The sequence below is a fragment of the Equus caballus genome, chromosome 23 (genome assembly GCF_041296265.1).
Source record: "Equus caballus isolate H_3958 breed thoroughbred chromosome 23, TB-T2T, whole genome shotgun sequence".
Lineage (NCBI taxonomy): Eukaryota > Metazoa > Chordata > Mammalia > Perissodactyla > Equidae > Equus > Equus caballus.
This window is the reverse complement of record NC_091706.1, coordinates 56475556-56496529: the sequence shown is the minus strand read 5'-3', so window position 1 is coordinate 56496529 and position 20974 is coordinate 56475556. Positions and strand designations below refer to the sequence as shown.

At 36.6% G+C, this 20974-nt stretch overlaps 1 long non-coding RNA gene across 1 annotated transcript in view; it reads right to left on the bottom strand.

Annotated features, from left to right (window-relative positions):
- LOC138920422 (uncharacterized) overlaps positions 1-17795 on the bottom strand; it is a 51456-nt gene extending 33661 nt beyond the window's left edge. The window contains exon 1 of the long non-coding RNA XR_011431575.1: positions 17496-17795. This is a non-coding gene — a long non-coding RNA (uncharacterized lncRNA). The remainder of the gene's footprint in view (positions 1-17495) is intronic.
- Between the last annotated feature and the right edge of the window lie 3179 nt (positions 17796-20974).

The window sequence follows — 20974 nt, the reverse complement described above, 5'->3', positions numbered from 1 at the left end:
ATATTTGTAAATGCAACCTGATGAAAGATTACTTTTTCTTTCTACACACACACACACGTGCACACACATACACACCCTTGTTTAGTAGATAGATATGAGGACAGAGAAGCATAACTTACTTTGTTGTTTTGTTGAAGCATGGATGGTTGCATTATGGAGTATTTTGAGCAAAACCTAACTCAGCATCTCTTGCAAGATGAAGAAGTGAGGCATCTCGTGAGAGATGAGGCTTATCTCAGCTCTGAACAGATAGTAAATCAGGACTCTGAGGAGTCTGATGCTTCTGAACTGATGACCTAGCAAAGGTCAGCAGAAGAAATGGGTGAAGTTCTTTGTGTACAGATCTTGAGGGATTGAGAATGTTTAAATCATCGTGTGAGGTAAAAGTTCAGAAAACCAACATGTAACGAAGGATTTATTTCTCCAGTTGCTGGCAGCACTACCACAAGACAGTTCTCACTTCCCAACCTGCTTTGGGTTATTCCCTCAACTAAGGAGAGCTCCCTTGTTCAAGATTATTCCCTTTGTCAAGGATCTGCATCCAATGACTGATCATTACAGGCATATAAAGAATCAGGACCTCACCCCAACACGGGACATTCAGAATTCCCTATGGGGTCATCGGATGTTTCCCTTGAAATAAGTTGCTGCTCAAATTCTCCCTCTGCCTGGTCTGATACCATCCCTTCCCGTCCTTTTCCTTCCCTTCTTCAGGTATTGATTCCAGGAGACTCCCCATAACCTTCCTGCATGTGAATCTGCTTGTTGAGGAAACGAACCTCCTACTTCCGGGTAATTTGGGCCTCTCTCAACAATAGTCAAAAAGATAAATGTTTCCAGGGCTAGAGTTGTTCGTCCTTTTTATATTTTTTACCACCTGTGGTGACCTTAATGTTTTGAGTGTATAATGAAGGCAAAGGAAGGTAAGAAAAAGGCAGATGTAAGTGTTCCTAATTGATCGAGGATAGAGATGCTTGAACTCCCCAAAATTTCTTATACAATTCCAGCTGAGAATTATAACAATCCTTTCTCTTTATTTTTATAGCTAAAAAGATGAGAATTGTTTCAGAAATGTAAATGATGATAATTCCTACTTTCTCAGCCAACTGACAGAAATGTTCTTTGTAATAATTTACAACATTTATACAACAGTCTCATCTGAATAGATCAGTAAGACTAGGAAATAGACAAGTAACCCCAGGTAAAGGAAAGAAGTGATATTTATTGGGTACCTACTGTATACATGGCACTGTGCTATGCATCCTACATATGTCACCAATTTCCTGACAACAATGCTGTGGAGGTGATATTCTACAATCTTTCTATAAATGAAGTAATTGAAGTTCAGAAAGATTAAATTACTTGCGGAAGGTCAGGAAATTGGAGGCAGCCTTTAAATAACCATCTAAAACACAAGTCGATGTTCTTTCCCTATGTTATACTCTTGAAGATTAGAAAAAAGCAGGAATATTTTCAAATCAGATAACACTTTGAGAATGTAGATTTTATTAAAGAAGAGTTTAGATGGAACAAATCACAGTGACTTCCCCAGGCTAGATTATGGAACACATAAATGCCTCCTAATCATGTAATAACTTCACAGATTTGCTAAGTCAAACCATTTTCTGACTTACCACTTGTAGTCTCCGTGCTGGTATTAAGGCTTATTCAGTAAAAGATTTATTGTAGTCAAACCAAGCCTGAAAATAGCATAAAATTTTATGTGCAAAAGTTATTTCTTGCAAAGAAAAAAATACTTCTGCATAATAAAGGTCATGTCTTGAACTGCAGTCTGGACATTTGTATTACTGTGAGCCAGCAAAGCCTTTGCCCTGATATTCCAAAGTGTGAACTTTCTGCTCTTAAAATTACACTTTTATTCATTTCACAGTGCAATGTTTTAATACATGGTTATTACCAAATCTTAGTTACTTATACAACTTCTCACTGAGAAGAAGATGTTTTATGAAATCAATTTATTTTCATTTTTAATAACCACTGTAGATGTTAACGACATTGAAAATTTGAAAACTATATCTGGTCAAATTTAAATTTTGTCTAAAATTATAAAAATAAACTAAATGATAGTGAAATTAAACTAAGACAAGTTCCTCAGTTCACTTAAAATAAATTTAAAATTTCTAAATAGCAAGTGCAATAACTAAGCCGAGATAATGGAATGGAGTAATATCGATCGTATATTTTTAAATAATCACATCAACTGATTATGTCAGTTTGTAAGTCCGTGGAAAGTCAGTTAAGGTGCCAAAATTAAGGGCTTCCATGTGGCAAAGACATCACTGCTAGAAGGTAATTGGTCACTTAGATTAAGGGAAAAGTAAGACATCATGCTTATTATCACTAATGTGTTAATTGATTATGGAGTGAGAAGAAGAACACAATCTTAGAGCCACAAGGAGTTTTTGTTTCTCTTAGATTTTGGAGCCCAGCCAACGAAGGGACAAACAGAATGACTCATGAGCATCGGATCTTGTCCTTCCCTCCCTCTCTCCTTCCAGTGTCAGAAGCTGTGACTGATGAAAACGGAACTTACTTCGTTCTGGCTAATGGACAACGGACTATAATTGTCTCGGAAAGATGCATTAGTCTTATCTCTATGAACTTCTACTTGTGTCATTATAATAAGACAATTACACTTACACTGGACTGTATAATAGACCTTGATGTCCAACAATAAATAACTGTAATTGATTATAGCTCATTATATTCTCAAATAATTTGAAGCAGCGGGGTTTTTTTTATTCTTCAGTAGAGTTTAGGAGCTTGTTGACTCTGTCTAGCCTGTCCATTATCTGAACCCAATAATGGATCAATACTCTAAAAAATATGATTGATTACACAGACATTGGATTTGAATCCATTGTCCTACGCACATCTATTAAGCAACTACTAAGTGCAAGGCAATGTCTAGCTGGTGTGGGGATTTAAAAAAACATGTAACCCATGACCCTGCTTTGATGGTTTTTATAATATGGTTGAAACAAAATACCAGTGCAAAAAGTTGATGTTACAAAAGTTTAAGAATGCAAAAAATAAAAAGCACACACCAACAGTACTAACAACAACAAAAAAGAAAAACCCACACATAGCCATGCAAAGAAGGCTCTCATGATACCTTTCTTTCTCTTTTATGACCATGCATTTATTTTTTGATAAAAGCTAAAGCAAAACAAAGTCGATGTTGCTCTGTAGTGTGCTGACAAGAACCAAAATGTTTTAATACCACAAAATCATTTCTTGGTATTCTATAGCAAAGAAATATTTGAAAATGGAATCTTTAAATCAGTTTACATTTTATTAATCTTACTATTGAGTTTTCTCCTTTGGTGTCCAGTTATGCTATCTTTTCAACTAGAGGAAATAACATTTAAAATGGAGATTTTAGCATGTTTGAATTATAGAATATACGTCATCTGCTCAACTGAAGTAAACAATATTTCTGAATTTAGAACTAAATTTAGAACCTCTCATTTTATAGTAAAAATCCAGAGATATTATAAGTCTTGTCCAAAATAATTTTGGTGGTTGATGACAGAAGTTGTGTTACTGATCAGGATGTCTTTACTCGAGCCAAGCACTCTATCTCACCTTCATTGAATAAAGCTTATGTAAAAAGAGAGTATTCCTGTATTTCACATCCATTATTACACTTGACCATTGTGACACTCCCATGAAGTAGTCCATGCTGATGTGCTAAGGATAGAGGTTATTATTTACTAAGAGAATGCTGAAACTCAAGTATTTTTCTAGGTACTTAACTGTTCAGAAAAGTGGGGTTCATAAAAGGGTAAGTCTCACAGCCAGTGTTGCATAACTAATAAGAAAGCAGAGCTGGGACATTAACTAAAGTATTCTCACTCTTCAGTGTCTTGTCCAATTTGCTGTTCTGCCCCCCAATGTCATTGTATCCGTCTTTCCTTACCTTAAAAGCAAAAATCATTAAACAAACACTACGTGCTAGCAAAAGATATGAGAGCTGAAAAATGGAAGTAAATAAGACTCAGCTCCTGCCATTGATGAGTTCATAGACCAAATAATAGTTATCACGTATTTAAATAAACAATTATATTGCAATGTGATGAAGGGCTATACTGGGGGCACATTCTTATCAGGTATAACGGAGACATAAAGTAACTCAGAACTCTATAATTCCCGTCCCCTCCTTAATTAAGTTAAAAAGCAACTACCAGTCATTTGTCTGGTTACAGAATTTGTCATGTAGTAATTTTTTAAGCTGAGTATTTACCAGTATTTACACTTATGATTGTGTATCTTGTTACATTTATACGGAAAATACCTCAAGAATTGTATTAACTGTGCAAATTTTAACTATTTAATCCCCATATACATTTATAGTCAATTATTGTTTAGTCATACTGTTTATACTACTTGAAGATTACAAAACCATCAAAAGGGGGTATCATAAGTTAAAAGCAAAATGGAAGAATGATGTTGGTTTGTACATTCATTTTAGCCTTAGGGGGGAAAGTACCCACTACATTGAGAAATGAGAATTCAATTTAGCCTACCAGGAAGAATATGGATTCCTCCCAGAGAAGATGCCACTTTGACTGTGAAAACAAGTAACCCTCTCCAGGTTTAAAACGTGTTATGTATTAAATCGTGTCTCTGTAGAACATTGCTAAAGTGAACTTGTGATTTCCATTGTCTTTTCTGAATTAGAGATGTGCACAGTGAGTGACAAATCTTTAAATTTGAAGAAAAAGGTGGTGTTAAGTCTGTGCTTTGATTACCATTGCTAATAATAATCCCAGAGTGCTTTAATATTATAAAGTTTTGAAAAAACTTCTTACATACATCGTCTTATTTGATCCTTACAAGCATCCTGTAAGTTTGACTTACTATTGCCACTCTATTTTAGAGAGACTGAAATTGTGGCTCTAAGTAACAAAAGCCATTTCTCCCTGCTAATAAGAGGCCAACCCAGGTCCCTATCCCTGCCCTTGCTGTTGTATTTTGTTTGTTAGTTGTATGGTGTTCCACATTTCTCTTCAGTAACTTATGTATGCCTTTTTTATGGAGGTTTTTAAAAGTCAGATTTATATAATTTACAAAAAGAAAATTTTCTCTTTTTAGTGACCAGTTCTGAGTTTTGACATCCACATGGAATTGTGTAGCCACCAAGCCTAGGAAGACGAAGAACAGTCCTATCATCCCAACACAGCCCCCTCTGCCCTTTGCAGCAAACTCTCCCTCTTCTCTCTAGTCCCTGGCCACCGCGGATCTCTTTTCTCTCCCTGTAGATTCGCCTTTCGAGAATGTCATACTAATGAAATTATAAAGTCAGTGCCAGCTTCATGGGATTGCAACCCACGCAGTCACACAGACCCAGTGCTTACACAGGCCCTGTGCTTAGTTTAATGCTCTGCTGCCACTGTATCCAGTCTTCATTTTTGAACAATAGCCCCCATATTTCCATTTTGCACTGGGCCCTGCAAACTGTATTTTGTTGTTAGTGTCATAGAGTTAATTTGGACTCCTAACAACCCTGCGTACAGCAGGGCGAAACCCTGCCCAGTCTCTTTGCACCATCCTCGTGCCTCACAGCACAATACCAGACAATGCTCTGCTGCTATTCACAAGCTTTTCATGGCCAATTTTTTTTGGAAGTGGGTGGCCAAGTCCTTCTTCCTAACAAATTATATAGCCAATGTACAACATGTGGGTACTTGAGTCTGGTTTCTTTCCTTTGGCGGAAGACATTTGCGTTCATTCATGTTATTGTATGTATAAAAACTTTGTTCCTTTTTATTGCCAAGTGATTTTTCCATTGTAAGAGTCTGCCACATCTTGTTTATTCATTCACCAGTTGAAGAACATTTTCATTATTTCCAAATTTGGGCAATTATGAACAAAAGCACTATAAGCATCCACATAGGATTTTTGTGTGTGAACATCAATTTTTATTTCTCCTAGATGAAGATATAGTAGCACAAATGCTGGGTGGTGTGTGTGTGTATAAATATATACATTATATATTATATTTAGGTGTTTTGAGAACTAGCGTGTGTGGGGAGAGGTCATTAAGTGACAGTAAAGAAGTAAAACTTGTAGGAGGTGGACTGTATGGTCTAGAATAAGTCACATGATCTTCTCTTTCTTAACTCAGCAACATCTTGTATAGTGGAAGAAAATGCAAATAATACTTAAAGGAAATGTTCTAAAGTCTTTGGAGAGGAAATTTATAATAGAATTTTAGGGCAAAATGTGTTTCAGAATTCCATAACAGGCAAGATTTATTTGTGTCATTTTTAAAATAAATATATTTCTTGCCCTAAATAGATTTAGCCTAAATTAAATCTTAGTGTAGCACAGCTTTCTGTTCACTGTTCACTAAATTATCCTACACATCTCAGTTTGAAAAACTGGAATGTTGATCCCAATCCATGAGTTTTTGGAAAATAAAAGGAATACTGAGGGCACAATAAACGAGTCTTGTTTGCGTTGACAACATCTGCTGCATTGTCCACATCAGGGCCTGCCTTGTGGAACGAGGCTCTCTCAAGACCTGCCTATCATTTTGTTTCTCCACCTCACATGTGCCCTTCATCTTTCTATGCTTCTGTATTTTTATCTTACTCCCTTTTCTCACGTTTACCTTGTTTCTCCTTCCCTTTTTTTAAAAATAATATTTATGAGTTTCTCCTTCTGATCTGCTAGATTGTTAGCTGTTTAAGGACATGCAGTATGTCAGTCATTTCTGTCTCTTCAGACAAGTTGAAAGTACCTCCTACAAGTAAGTGAGAAATCTGAAAACCACAGTGGGGTTTCAGCACTTCTTTACCCAATTTTTACACTGTTCACATACATAATCTACTATTCATTATTAAACGTTTTCTTACAATACAGCGAGGGGCGTCTTGCGGATTAGTGACACCAGTAATGGCATCTCCTGAAAATCATGGTGAATTGTTTTTTCCACCAATTTTTGACTGTGAGTTGATGTTGTTGAATCATGGGTTTTCATCCCTAGAATGCTTTGTAATCTGAGCTAAGGATATTCACATTTGAAAATATTTGTATTTTCTTTTGCTAGGTACTTTGTGCCACATAAATTCTGCGTCAAGTTAATTCACGGACAGACAATATTCTCTGTATCAATAATATGATTTAAATTCAAACTCCAAATTTGAAGTAAGAAAGGCATGCACTTGAATATTCTCAAGGGAGATCATTTTTCATTTAGAGGCCATGGTAAGACAGGAGAATTTCCAGCAGGCACGTACTATTTTCTAGTTCTCTCTTCTCTTGAGACTGTAGTTCTTCAGTGGCACCAGTATTGAATCTGGGCTGACCTTTGTGCTTGCCTTGACTAACAAAAAATAGTGGAAGCAATGTTACATAATTTCCTTTTTCAAGATTGGCACCTGAGCTAACATCTGTTGTCTACTTTTTTTTTTTCTCTTTCTTCTTTTCCGCAAAGCCCCCCAGTACATAGTCGTGTATTCTAGTTGCAGGTTCTTCAAGTTGTGCTATGTGGGATGCCGCCTCAGCATGGCTTGATGAGCTAGGTTCACATCCAGGGTCCGAACCGGCGAAACCCTGGGTCAATGAAGCAGAGTGCGAACTTAACTACTCAGCCAAGGGGCCAGCCCTACATAATTTCTAAGACCCGATTATAAAAGGAACTATAGCTATGGTAGACAGTTTGCAAAGATGGTCTGCAATAATCCCCACCTCCTGGTATTCATGTCCTGCACAATCTTATTCCCTTGCGTCTGAGCTACGCTTAGTGACTTGCTAGGGAATAGAATGAGGCAAATGAGAGGGGATATAATATTCATGATTAGTTCATAAAAGACTAAGATTTCTCTCTTGCTGGATTTTCTCTCTATTGGCTTCTCAGTGTGCTCCTGTTGATGAAGCAAGCTACCATGTTGCAGAGGCCCAAATATCATGAATTGGGGATAACTTCTGGCCAATAGCCGTTGAGAAACGAAGGCACTCAGTCCAACAGCCTGTTAGAAACTGAACCCTGCAACAGCCAAGTGAGCAAGTTTAAGAAGCAGAAACATCTCCAGTCAAACCTTAGGAAGACTAAACCCCAAGCTGACACCTTGATTACAGCGTGTGAGAGACCCTGACAAAGAGGACACTGCTAAGATATGTTCAGATTCCTGACCCAAAGAAACCGCGAGGTAATAAATGTTGTTTCATTCTACTAGGTTTTGGGGTAATTTTTTACACAGCAGGACACAACTAATAAACAGCTTCCACCTGGTTCTGTAGGATGCTTGCTCTTGGAAACCAGCTAGCATTCTATGAGGATACCAAACAGCCATAGGTAGACGTTTTGACAGAGAGCTCCAGCCGAGATCCCAGCTGACTATCAACATCAACTACAAAAATGAAAGCCCGTGAATCTTCATGCGATCCCAGTCTGCGGTATGGAGCTGCCCTAGCTGACACCTTGGGAAACAAACATGATTTGTTTCCACTGAACCTTGCCAAGATGCAAATTTGTGAGTAAAACAAATGATTACTATTGTTTACATCAGGAAATTTGGGGTCATTAGTTATGAGGCAATAAATAACTGAACCATTAGGAGACATAAAATATTTGTGTGAATTTAGCATCTCTGATTTATTATTAAAAGCATAACCTCAAATTCAAGCCAAAAAATGTTTCATTTAAAGATTAAAAACAAAAAAATTATCCTACCAGGAAAGGACTGTTATCAAACGATTACAAGAGTTGGAGAATTAATCCATTTACAGTGTGCTTATTATACTTTTATTTTTCCTTTTTAAAAAAATTATTTACAAAATGTGTTTCCATGCCTGCAGAATGCAGAACACACTAGTCCAATTCTCCTTCCTTAATGCCCAATAGGTCCATTAGCTTGTTATTTTATTGAAGAGTTAATTGGGTTTCGGTAACTTAGGACATATTGGAGAAGACAAGGGGTAGTCAAATGTAATCACAATTCAAATATGATCTCTTTTCTTTGCAATTTCATTGAGCTATAATTGAAATATATTAAATCTCACATGTTTGAAGTGCACAATTAATTCTGCTTTGGCATATATATATAAACTTGTGAAACTATGACCGCAAGCAAGATAACAAACATTTCCATCACCCTCCAAAAGTTTCCTCGTGCCATGTTGTAACCCATCCCTCTCTCCACTCCTGTCCCCAAGAAACCACTGATCTACTTAGTTCCCTATAAATTAGTTGGTGTTTTTGAAAATTTTATAAAATATTTAAAGCTAGCTCTCCTTTTTTTGCCTGCTTTTTTTGCTCCCCATAATGATTCTGAGAATCACCCATATTTTGGAATGTAGCAATAGTTAATTCCTTTTTTTATTGTTGAGTAGTATTCTAATGTACTGACATACCACCATTTATCCATTCACTTGTTGATGGACATTAAATTATATCTATTATTACTTAGTCTGCATATGTTTGGAATTCATTACACTCTTCTTAAAAGACATTCTTCTTGAAGCATACTTGCTGACTATTGTTCTAAACTAGATCAATTTGTTTTGATTATACTCAGAGTTAAATTCCAGTATTTTTTATGTAATCACATCCTGTTTCTGATTGTTGTTTCACTTTTGCTGGAAAACATCCTTACGAAACTTCTTGAGAAAAGGTGCATTATAGCTATGCTTTCTGAGTTGCATTTCTAATAGTATCATGATTAAAGATAATGTGAGGTAACATTGCTAAGATTCAAAAAGTTTTCTTGCAATTTTTGTCTCCACTATCTTCTTCTCTCATCAAATTCTTAATAAAAATTCTAAAAGGCAGTCAGATTTCAAGTTATTTATTTGACTTATTTTGTGAGGTGAAATTCTAACTCTCTCCTAGGAAAAATTTTCCTTGGTGTCCTGAAATTTCATGGTGATGTACTTTGGTGTAGGTTGCTTTATTTAAAAGTTATACTGAGTTATAATTTACATATATATAAATTTTGTATATCCACCAGTTGTAGGTGTATGTTTCAAGGATTGTTTGTCAAATTTTAGTAAATTTATGAAGCTGTGCAATCATTACCATAACCCATATTTACATCATTTCTGCCGCCTCCAAAAATGTTCCTAATGCCCATTTACTGTCACCTCACAGTCCCAGGAAAGCACTGATTTGCTTTCCTTCTCTATAGATGTACTTTTCTAGAAATTTTATATAAATGAAATCATATATATATATATATATATCTATCTCAATAGTTTTCTTTCTTTTTATTGCTGATTAGTATTTCATTACATGGATATACCACATTTGGCTTACCCATTAACCAGTTAATGGATGTTTGAATAATTCCTATTTGGGAGCTATTATAATAAAAACCATTATAATCATTTCACAAAGTCTTTGTGTGGACATATGTTTTCACATGTCCTAGACTGATACCTACCTAGTTGTGGAATTTCTGACTTTTATGTTAAGCATATGTTTAACATTTTAATAAACTACTAAACTGTTTTCCAAAAGGTCTGATTCATTTTACATTTTCTTCAACAATGTATGAGGGTTCCATTTTTTCTACATCTTTACTAATATTTATCAAATTATTTTATTATAGTAGCTTTTTGTAGATTCCTTAAGCTCTTCTACATAAATGACCATCCTCTCTGCAAATGAAAACAATTTACTAATTATGTTCTGATCTCTATATTATTTATTTATTCAGCCTTATTAAAAAAGCTGGAACATCCAAGAGATTATTGAATAAAAGTGGTGAGAGCAGACATCCTTGTCAATTTCCCTATCTTAAAGAAGGAATATTCAGTCTTTCATCATTAAATACAAGGTTAGATGTATGTTTCTATAGATGCCCTTTGCTAGGTTAAGGAAGCTTCCTTCTATTTGGATAGGTTGGATATTGTGAATAATACATTGTTGTCTGTCTAGATTGCATTGTCTTTGAAAAGTAATAGTTGTTTTGAAAACAGTTAACTGTAGAGCAGTGTAATCTCTTTGAGGTTTATATTTAAGCTTTGCTGGGTATTTCTTGAGTATCTGGGCTAGTTTAGTCCTAGAAAACACGACCCTGCTGAAACCTCTACTGAGTGCCCAGGTTTCAACAAAGTCTCTTCTCTGACTGATTAGAACTTGAATACTTTGCTAACATTGTGTCTCCTTGAGTCATTTCGTCTTACAGCATAAATGGTTCTTTGCTTTGTCTTGCAGAGTTTGACCCTATGCATGTGCCACTTATCAATAGACTCCAATGGACCCCATGCAGATTTCTGATGCTCTTATTTTACATGGCTACCTCCTCTCCAGTAATCTGCCAGTATCCCAGACTGGCTGAACTTTGATGTCAGTCTCCTAAACTCCACCCAACTACTGTGTTCTGCTTGATTTTTCCCCTCTCTGTGGCAGGTTTCTGAAAGTGCCTCCAGGCAGAAAGCCAGGGTAATAATAGTGATTGCCTCTTTTGTTTCCATTCTTTGCCTGTTGTCCAATATCTAACCATAGCTGTTTCACATATATTTCAAAATTTTTTTAGTTGTTTTCAGCAGGCAGCAATTCCTTTACCTATTAAATCATGGTGGATGGAAGCAAAAGTCCCTTCCACCTCTCTATAAAATCTAAAGGTTTGCTAAATATTGTCCTCCTGGTCTCTGTACTAATGTCGTTTTTATTCTCTACTACAATTTTAATAAGCTCATCATGAAGGTTGGCCAATATCTTTGCACAAACTGCCATTTTGAATGAAAAAATAATTAATTAATATAATTTTTAAAAAATAATGTAATTTTGTGCTCAAATGTTTATAAGAAACATCTTTTGAGAAAAAGAGCACTACCTATATTAATTGCAATAAAAGTTGGTTAGTCAAGAAGGATCTGGAAAATCTCTGGATGTTTCATAGAATTATGAAGTGTGTTATCTTCCATAGCGTATGGTGCAGTGATTTTCAAATAGTAGATAAAATATGTGTCTGCAGATGCTAATGTCCTAGGCATGTAATAAACACAATCCACTCCAATATTTGTAAAAAGATAATCATATTTCAAAAATATATTACCACTGCCTAATATTTTAAAAATTCATTCAGAATCATACAAGGTAAATCCAAGGGAGAAATGGTTGGTTCCCTTCAACCCAATGTATGCCCATATAACTCGCAAAAAAAAGACCTAGCTTGTCTTGCTCTATTTCTATCATTAAGCCACAGAAAGATTTTATCAATCCATTTGTCAGTACCTGAATATCACTGCTTAGAAGTCACAAGAGAGTTCTATAAATGGAAGTATTCTAACATATTTAAGAGATTAATCCTACAGAATAGAATGTTTTGACAGGACTCTGATCTCCCACAGGCAAAGCTCTAGAGACATTTCCTTTCAAAGCGGCAAACCATTATCCTGTCTCAGTATTCTAGCACTAATGACAATTTTTTGTCACGTCAAATGATTAAAAAATAAATAAGGCAAAGAAAGAAGCACTCTGGCTGGCCGACTAGGTGAGTATAATCACTAAGAGGCAAGGGGGCCTGAGCCTTGACTTCAAAGGTTCTTTATTCTCCCAGTAATCATATGATTTCCCAAAAACAGATGACTTCTTCATAAAAGGGAAATTACTTTTTCCAGGCACACAGTTATTGGGTTCTGGATTCTGTCACAGTGTGTCTAATGTTATTGAGTTATACTATAGACGTTTATGAAACATGGGGGCCTATGAGCCTGGACTATGTGGCATTATCTCACCCATTATTTAGGCCAGTTCTGACTTGCACACATAGGGGTAAATCTCATGGAAAAAAACATATTCAATCATCTCATTCAGAGCCATTTGAGAGACATGGTTTCTTTCAGAGTTGTTCTATGTCAGAAAGTTTCCAAATTTCCAAATTGCATCAAATCCCATTAAGAAGCAGCTTATGTGTCAATATCTGGGAAACTTTCCTGAGTGTCCCCTGCCTACCCTCCTTGCACCAATCCCTTCTTGGTTTAGGTATGATGCTCTGTATGCTTATAGGACCATCAAGGACTGACAGTAACTGCTTACACAAATTCATTCTCCTATTTGGTTATAAGTTGTTTGAATACTGGGGCTAAACCTTCACTATTTTTTTATTCTAAATGCTTAGCAGAGTGCTTTGCATATAGTTGAAACTCTGTATATGTTCGTTAACTTATTACTTCTCTAAAAAAGACTATAACCTCCAGCTGGTCAACTTTTCTATCCCTAGCAGACTCTACACCAGGCACCAGGTGAATATTTGCAAAGCAACTAATCAGACATTTCAGAGTCTCTAGAACATTGCTCAGCAAAAACCATCAGAAGGTCTTGGTAGATGGAGAGAGGAAGTTTTATTGCCATGAGCTAATCAAGACAAGCAAATCTCTGATTAAATGGCCTTTAGTTCCTCTTTCTTGGATGGTGTGATTTTATTAGTATTATTATATATTTGCTTGTTTCTCAGATATTCAGAGAACAGAAGATTAAATACACAATTGGGATGTGATCAAATAACTACTATGCTGTAAACAGAACTTCATCATCCCCATTTTTATATCTGCTCAGATAGATTTTCTTCAACTTTGGTGCTTCTGTCTGCAAAAGCCAGACATCAAGCTTTGATATTATTGAAAGATGATTAATATAATACAAGGAGGACAAAGGTGATTTTTTTGAAGGTGGATAATGTCCAATTTGCAGATGTTAGTGAATGAATTCTAATAACTTTTAAATATTGCTCAAAATTACCTGTTATTTGGGTGACTTTATGAAGCATGATTAAGGTTAGGGAAAACTTGAAAATCTCTAATGAAATATTTACATAACAAAAAGTGGAAATCCAAACTGTCCAAGTGAAATTTCAAAATTTGGAATAGCATCTGGAGGAAAAACAAAGAATGGTAACAAGACTAAAGAGTCAGATATTTCTAGGGAAAAGATTTCTTAATACAGAATTATTTCTGGCATTAATAATGAAGATAATAATAACTGATACCCATCAAGTGCTAACCACGTGCCAGGCACTGTGCTAAATACTTCACATGCTTTAAAGCACTGAGTCACAGCCCTATAGATTTTATTATTCTCCCATTATAGAGATGAGCAAACTTATACTCAAAGATTTAGCTTTTTTTTTTGCCCAAGTTTACATAGCTAATAAATGGCAGAACTTGGACATGAGCTCAGTATGTTTGAGTTCGATCTCCATGGCCTTACCAAGATGCAATCCTGCCGTCTCTGAATTTACTTTTAGGGAAGAGATTATCATTTTGAAGTCTAAATCAAAACAAAAATACTTAAGTCGCACATTGTACAATACACTTATTCAATCCATTGATGCACAGATATAATTAAAGTTATAAAACTCTAGGTTTGCAAAAGACAATTGCTTTCAACTAATCTAAATATGTCATTTTATAGATCAGGAAAGTGAAAACTAAATATTACAAGTAATTCAAGCAAGTCAACCTGAACCTGAGTACGTGATAGCCAAGTCTACTCTTCACGAACTCACACTGCTGCAACTGGCCAGATAAATGATACCTAAAATTGCAAATATACTTGGGTCTCCCATAAAAAGAAATTATTATTAATTTAAGAAAATATTTATTGAATAGGGCCGATATCAGTACCTTTGAGTGTGCGAAATAAAAGATTTTTCATTCATTCATTGATTTATTCACTATAACACATCTACTAACTATTTACGATTTGCTAAACCCTCTGGTATGTTTTAGGGAAAGGATGAAGGCTGACATCATGGAAAATGTTCTGTGAATGTGGAATAATTATAAAATAAATTAAAGACAGGATTCCTGCCTTTAAAAATATAGAGGAAGACATGTAAACTTACAACAGGAACACAATAAATTCAGTCAATAAGTGTAAGTAAAAATGCTATGAAATTAGAGAAGAAAAATAAATAAGTCTGAATGGGTTAGAATTGTCAAAAGACTGGAGGTGTTTAAAGAGAATGTTAACAGAAAAGTAGGAATGGTTAGTCAACGTGTGATGGGCAACCAATAAGTGTATTACAGAGTATACAATTGTTTTTGTGAAAAATTCAAGACATAAAACACCCTGGAAAATAACTGCCAATCTCTTTGGGTTGCAGATGACAACATAGACACAAAGGGAAATAATGCAGCGTGAAATACTAGAGACATTCAAAGGAATGATGGATGTATGGACTCATATGGCTTAGAAAGGTTTCACTTAAGACAGAGAATTGAGAGTTACAAAGAAGGAGTGGTCTCGTGGGTGGGTTGAAAAGATGGTTGTTCCACCCGAGAGGGACATATATGACAAAGGCAATGAGAAAAAAAAACGTATTAAGGTTTATTGAGTGAAAAGTTACCTTATATCCATACAAAGATCTGGCTTGTTAATTGGTCTCTGAACCTGTTAACAAACTTGTCACACAACTGAGTATTTCCATGTAAATACATGTTTTTTTACTAAAAGCAAATATAAACTGGTACAAACACACTTATCTCAAAGAGGAAAATCAAAAAATTACCAGTCTATGTACCATAGAGGAACCATTTGCAACTACATTAATTCAGATTGTCTTACTTTTTGTGTCCAAACTGATCATTCTCTTATATAAATTATTCTTCCTTCATTAATATAAATAAAGTTCATTAATAATTAATTTGTTTAAGTTTTTACTGTCTTCCATTTCCACAGCAGAGCCTCAGGCTCAGTCAACACTTTAATATACACTTCTTTTAATTAGAGTGCTCATTCTTTCTTTAATAACAGTATAAATAAAATTTGATTCAAGAATTTGCAAATTTTCTTCTGTGCTGCAGACAACAATTCTCCTTAGCCACTGGCTATTAACACATAATAAAAATTAAAAACACACATAAAACCATATATTCATAAGACTGTACATTTATTAACAAATATATGTATATTCCAAGCAATTCCTAAATAGATACTTAAGCATTAAAATGTCAACAATGGAAACATTTCGTAGTCATCTTCTTAATACTAATATGGTGCTAATCTAAGAATAGGTAGTTAATAAAGTCATTTTGACTTAAAATTATGGTTGGAAACTGGATAATGTGTAGGTTAATTGGCAAATTTCTAAAATTGAAAGCCTAGACTCCTGAGGACAAAATTTACACTATAAAATGGGAGTGCTCTTCCTAATAAAGCACAAATGAGGCAGGTTGCTATAAACCCCACTGGGAAGGCAAAGCTCATCCCCATTCAGTGATGAAGTGTGAATGTTGAACAAAAGATTAAAACACTGCTACCCTGAGGGACAAAATAGCAGTTGTTAGCAAAGAATAAGTTCAGAGCGAGGATTCAACTTGATTTGGTAACCACGGCATGAATAGACATCTATTTCCATTTGAATTGTCATCCAGTTGTTGGGTGGCTTAGTGAATGAGAAGAAAGGGTCTGGAGTAAATGCCATATGAGCTGGAATAGACAGGTTTGAGTAAGCTGAATGTACTTGGCTGTCTTCTGTTGAAGTTAGGTTAGAATTTTCTTAAGTTGAATATATTCAAATGTGTTTTATTACATTGATACTTATCCCCTGTGTCTGCTACAACAGAAAAAGAGGCTGGCTCTAACACGTTGAATTTCATATTCTCCATAGGTGTTTTTAGGCTCCTTGGCTTCCAGAATAGTCCTTCCAGTTTGACTTACTATTTTTATCTCTATACCCCTAAGGCTAAATACACTTTTTACTTGTTTATGCTAATGTGCGAGCATTATTGCTTTCCTGTAGTTAACTGCACGTGTTCATGCATTTTACCCAGTGGTCTACAACTCAAATGAAAAGGAATCCAATTTAATTTTTTTAGCCATCATAGATCGAATAGAGTTGAAGGGACATAATCCTCTTTCCTTTCTTATTGCTTGTCACAGAAACTCAAGAGAAGCATTACAGCAGAGCAAGTAATCACACAGTCATTGGAATCATTCAACAGTTGTTCAAATCACAGCCCTGACACTGTGCCGTTATTAGATACCTAAACTTTCTGAGCTTGAGTTTACTCATCTTCACCACAAAGGTAGAAGTCTTTAAACATCTGGTTAGTTTAAATTTATCCCTGACTTTTGTCATCAGAGGCAAGATTTTGCCATGTTATTCTGAGAAATGTTGTGAACCAAGATGAGGATTTCCAAAAGGGTAAGACCAAGAGAGACTGAACATATCTCCCTCAACTAAATATAGGCCTAAGCATATTCTGTTGAATATTTTTACTAATCAAAAATAAAATAAACTGTGGTTGACCCCATGGCATAGTGGTTGCGTTTGGCGCACTCCATTTTGGCAGCCCTGGTTCACGGGTTGGGGTCTGGGGCACAAACCTACACCACTCATCAGCCATGCTGTAGCGGTGACCCACATACAAAAAAAATAGAGGAAGATTGGCACAGATGTTAGCTCAGGGCTAATCTTACTCAAGCAATAAAAGAGGAATTTGGCAACAGGTGTTAGCTCGGGGTAAATCTTCCTCAGCAAAAAAAAATAAATAAAATAAAATATGGGACTGACCTGGTGGTGTAGTAGTTAAGCTCACACGCTCCACTTTGGCAGCCCAGGGTCCACGGTTCAGATCCTGAGTGGAGACCTACACACCACTCAGCAAACCACGCTGTGGAGGCATCGTACCTATAAAATAGAGGGAGATTGGCACAGATTTTAGCTCAAGGACAATCTTCCTCACCAAAAAAATAAATAAAATAAAAATAAAATAAAATAAGTCATGAGGATGTAATATACAGTATGGTGACTATAGTTAATAATATATTATATATTCAAAAGTTGCTTAAAATATCAGATCTTAAAAGTTCTCATCACAAGAAAAAAATTGTAACTATGTGTGGTAATGGATGTTAACTACTCATTGTGGTGCTTATTTTGCAAAATATGCAAATATTAAATCATTATGTTGAACACCTGAAACTAACATAATGTTAGGTGTCAATTATATCTCAATAAAAAAATTATTTTTTAAATTATGCCTTTTAAGAAGAGTTAATAACACTGGTATATGTACATAGTTACTCTATTTTAAGCATTTGCTAGTGATTTATTGGAATCTATAAAATGTTGGGGGAATTACTGATAATCAATGTGAACCTAAAGCAAAAAAGGAGATTAATGTAAAAAAGGCTAAATTCTAAGGAGTATCAACTACTAGCTTTTCTTTCCCTTCACCAATCAGCATAATCCTAGTCCTCTCTGCATTCTAACCGGATCCTAATGGAACCAAAGATCAATACTTTCAAAGATTCATCTCCATTAATAAGTGCATCAGTTGATGGTCAGAATCTCCAGTTAACTGAAGCTGCAAACTCCAGTGCTTATACGGGTCAGCAGGAAAGGTAAACGAGAAAAAAAAAAAACGGATCTACCCAATATAATACAGGAAAGCAAGGACTATAGCAAATGAAAGAATAGAGCAAATTTAAAAGGGGGCAGAAACAACTTAGCTCTCAAACCTTAGCATGCACACAATTCATTTGGGGATCTTGGTACGTGGAGACTGATGAAGTAGGTCTGAGATGGGGCCTGAGTCTTGCCTCTTTCACTAACTCACAAAGAAAAATAAGTGTGGCTTCAAAACATTTTCCTCAGGCATTATATTCTCCTGTCTCTCAACACTGACCCTCCTTGGCACTCGTTCTTCATGTAACTCAATTAAAAAGAGTAAACATCAAAAAATCCTCCTGTCTTTTTTTTTTATTATTATTTTTTCTTTTCGAGGAAGATTAGCCCTGAGTTAACCACTGCCAGTCCTCCTCTTTTTGCTGAGGAAGCCTGGCCCTGAGCTAACATCCTTGGCCATCTTCCTCTGCTTTATAGAGTAGCCAAGCGGTGCCATGTCCACACCCGGGATCTGAACCGGTGAACCCCAGACCGCCGAGAAGCGGAACGTGCGCACTTAAGCGCTGTGCCACTGAGCCGGCCCCTCTCCTTTCTTTTTAATATAACTCAAACCTAAATAACACATGTATGTGGATATAATCTATTTTTCTAATATTAAATCGACACACCAATAAATTACTAAATGACCAACATCTTTCAGTTAAACAACATACTTTTTGTTTTTTCTTAAAATAGCTTTCTAAACTTTAGAACAGTTGTAGGTTTATTGTAAATTTTCCAAAATGGTAGCAAGAGTTTTCACATACCGTACAGGCAGTGTCCCCTAATACCTTATGTTAGGATGGTACATTTGCTAAAATTAGTGCACCAATATTGATACTGGCCCCCGATCTCCTGGCTCTGATAGCCAGTGGGGCTTGCATTCATGAGTCTCGCATATCTCTAGCAAACAAAGAAGCAGGTTTGAAAGGGACACAGGACCGCATTCTTCAGATAAGTACCCAAGCTCCAGAGCTCAGTGCAGAGGGCGCAGGCAAAATGGCCCATCTCCTGGCTTCTCCTTGGAAGGGGGTTAGCTGCTCAGGTAACCAGCTACCACCAGAAGGTCCAGGCATCTAATCAGCCTGCTGAAACCAGAAACTGGAAATCTTCACTGTGCTTGTGTTGAGGGGGTTTCTAGCACCAAATTTATAACACATTTTTTAATCAAAAAATAATTTCCTCTTGCTACTGTTTCCCCATCTGGAGCTTGTTATTGTTATTTGCTTGTTTACTTATTTAGTGACTTACTGGATTATTTTAGTGACATCTGTTTCCTCTCCACAGTGTGAAGCTTCTGACGTTGCGCCTAGGTGGCAGTCTTGGGTATGACTACAGTGGCCCTGGGATGACAGTACTTTTGGTAGTTTTCTTTGCCTTTCCTTGACCAAACCGCCTGTTAAGCTCAAGTAATTGCCACATGATTGCTGCATTGTTTTCAACAATGCCCTTGGGTATAAACTGCTTCACAGACTAATCCAATCCAATCCAAATTTCTTTAAAGGAATAAATCCTGAGGTAGGTGTTTGAGATTTACTCTAATCCCAGGAGGGCTCTTACCAACTGTCTCTTTCCCCTTTTCTGTCTGGCAAATTAGCTGGCCTACAGTTCAGCCAATGATTCTATCAATCTCCTCACTGCCTTTTTCCACAAATTCCACTGTTAGGCACCCTTAAGCTTGAACCTCTACACACTTGCAGTTAAGTAAGTTTATTTGGGGGAGGTCTTTGGAGCTCTCTGTCCTAGGCATGTTTTTACTTCTAACCCTGGGCAAAATCTCTGACCTAATGGTCTGGTGCTGGGGGCAAGGACAACGGTGTGCTTCTCTCTGAATGACATCCCGGCTTTAGAAGCTGAGTGCTTGGTGGATGGGAGGAGCGGTGCCCCAGATCTCCTTGGTTTGCCTTTCTTGGTTTCCTGGTGTGGAACCCCCACCCTATAAGCCCAGGCAAAGACAACTGGGCACTAATATTCTCATCAGTGCCCTGCCCAGGGTAGCACCTTTATCCCACAAGTGGCAAATGGGTGGAAGAAGACAGTCTTTACCTCTTGGCCTTATTCACCTGAAACAGCCTCAGCAGCAGGTGGCCGGGGGAAGAAAGAGCAATGCTGACATCCTACCTATACCAGAATGACAGCCCTTTGAATGGGGCTGCAGGGAGAGGGGTCTCTGCGTTTTGATTGTACCACTCTGGAGTGGAGTTTCCATCTTTTTTTTTTCCTTCTCCCCAAAGCCCCCAGTACCTGGTTGTATATTCTAGTTGTATGTTCTTCTAGTTCTGCTATGTGGGACACTACCTTAGTGTGTATTGATGAGGTCTGTTCCCAAGATCTGAACCAGCGAAGCCCTGGGCCGCCGAAGTGGAGGATGCGAACTTAACCACTCGGCCAAGGGGCCGGCCCCTGGAGTTTCCATCTTGCTGAGCTGGGATGGTGAGGGGAGAGCAAGGTTCTTGGTTCAAATACCAGAGTCTCCCAGCTCTTTCCAAGTTTTAGATTTTTTTGGATAAATGTTTCATCATTGACTGTATGTCTGCAGGGCCATTTTCAGAGACCTTAAATGAGTGTTTGTCTTTTAATAGTTTTCACCAGTTTCACAGGGA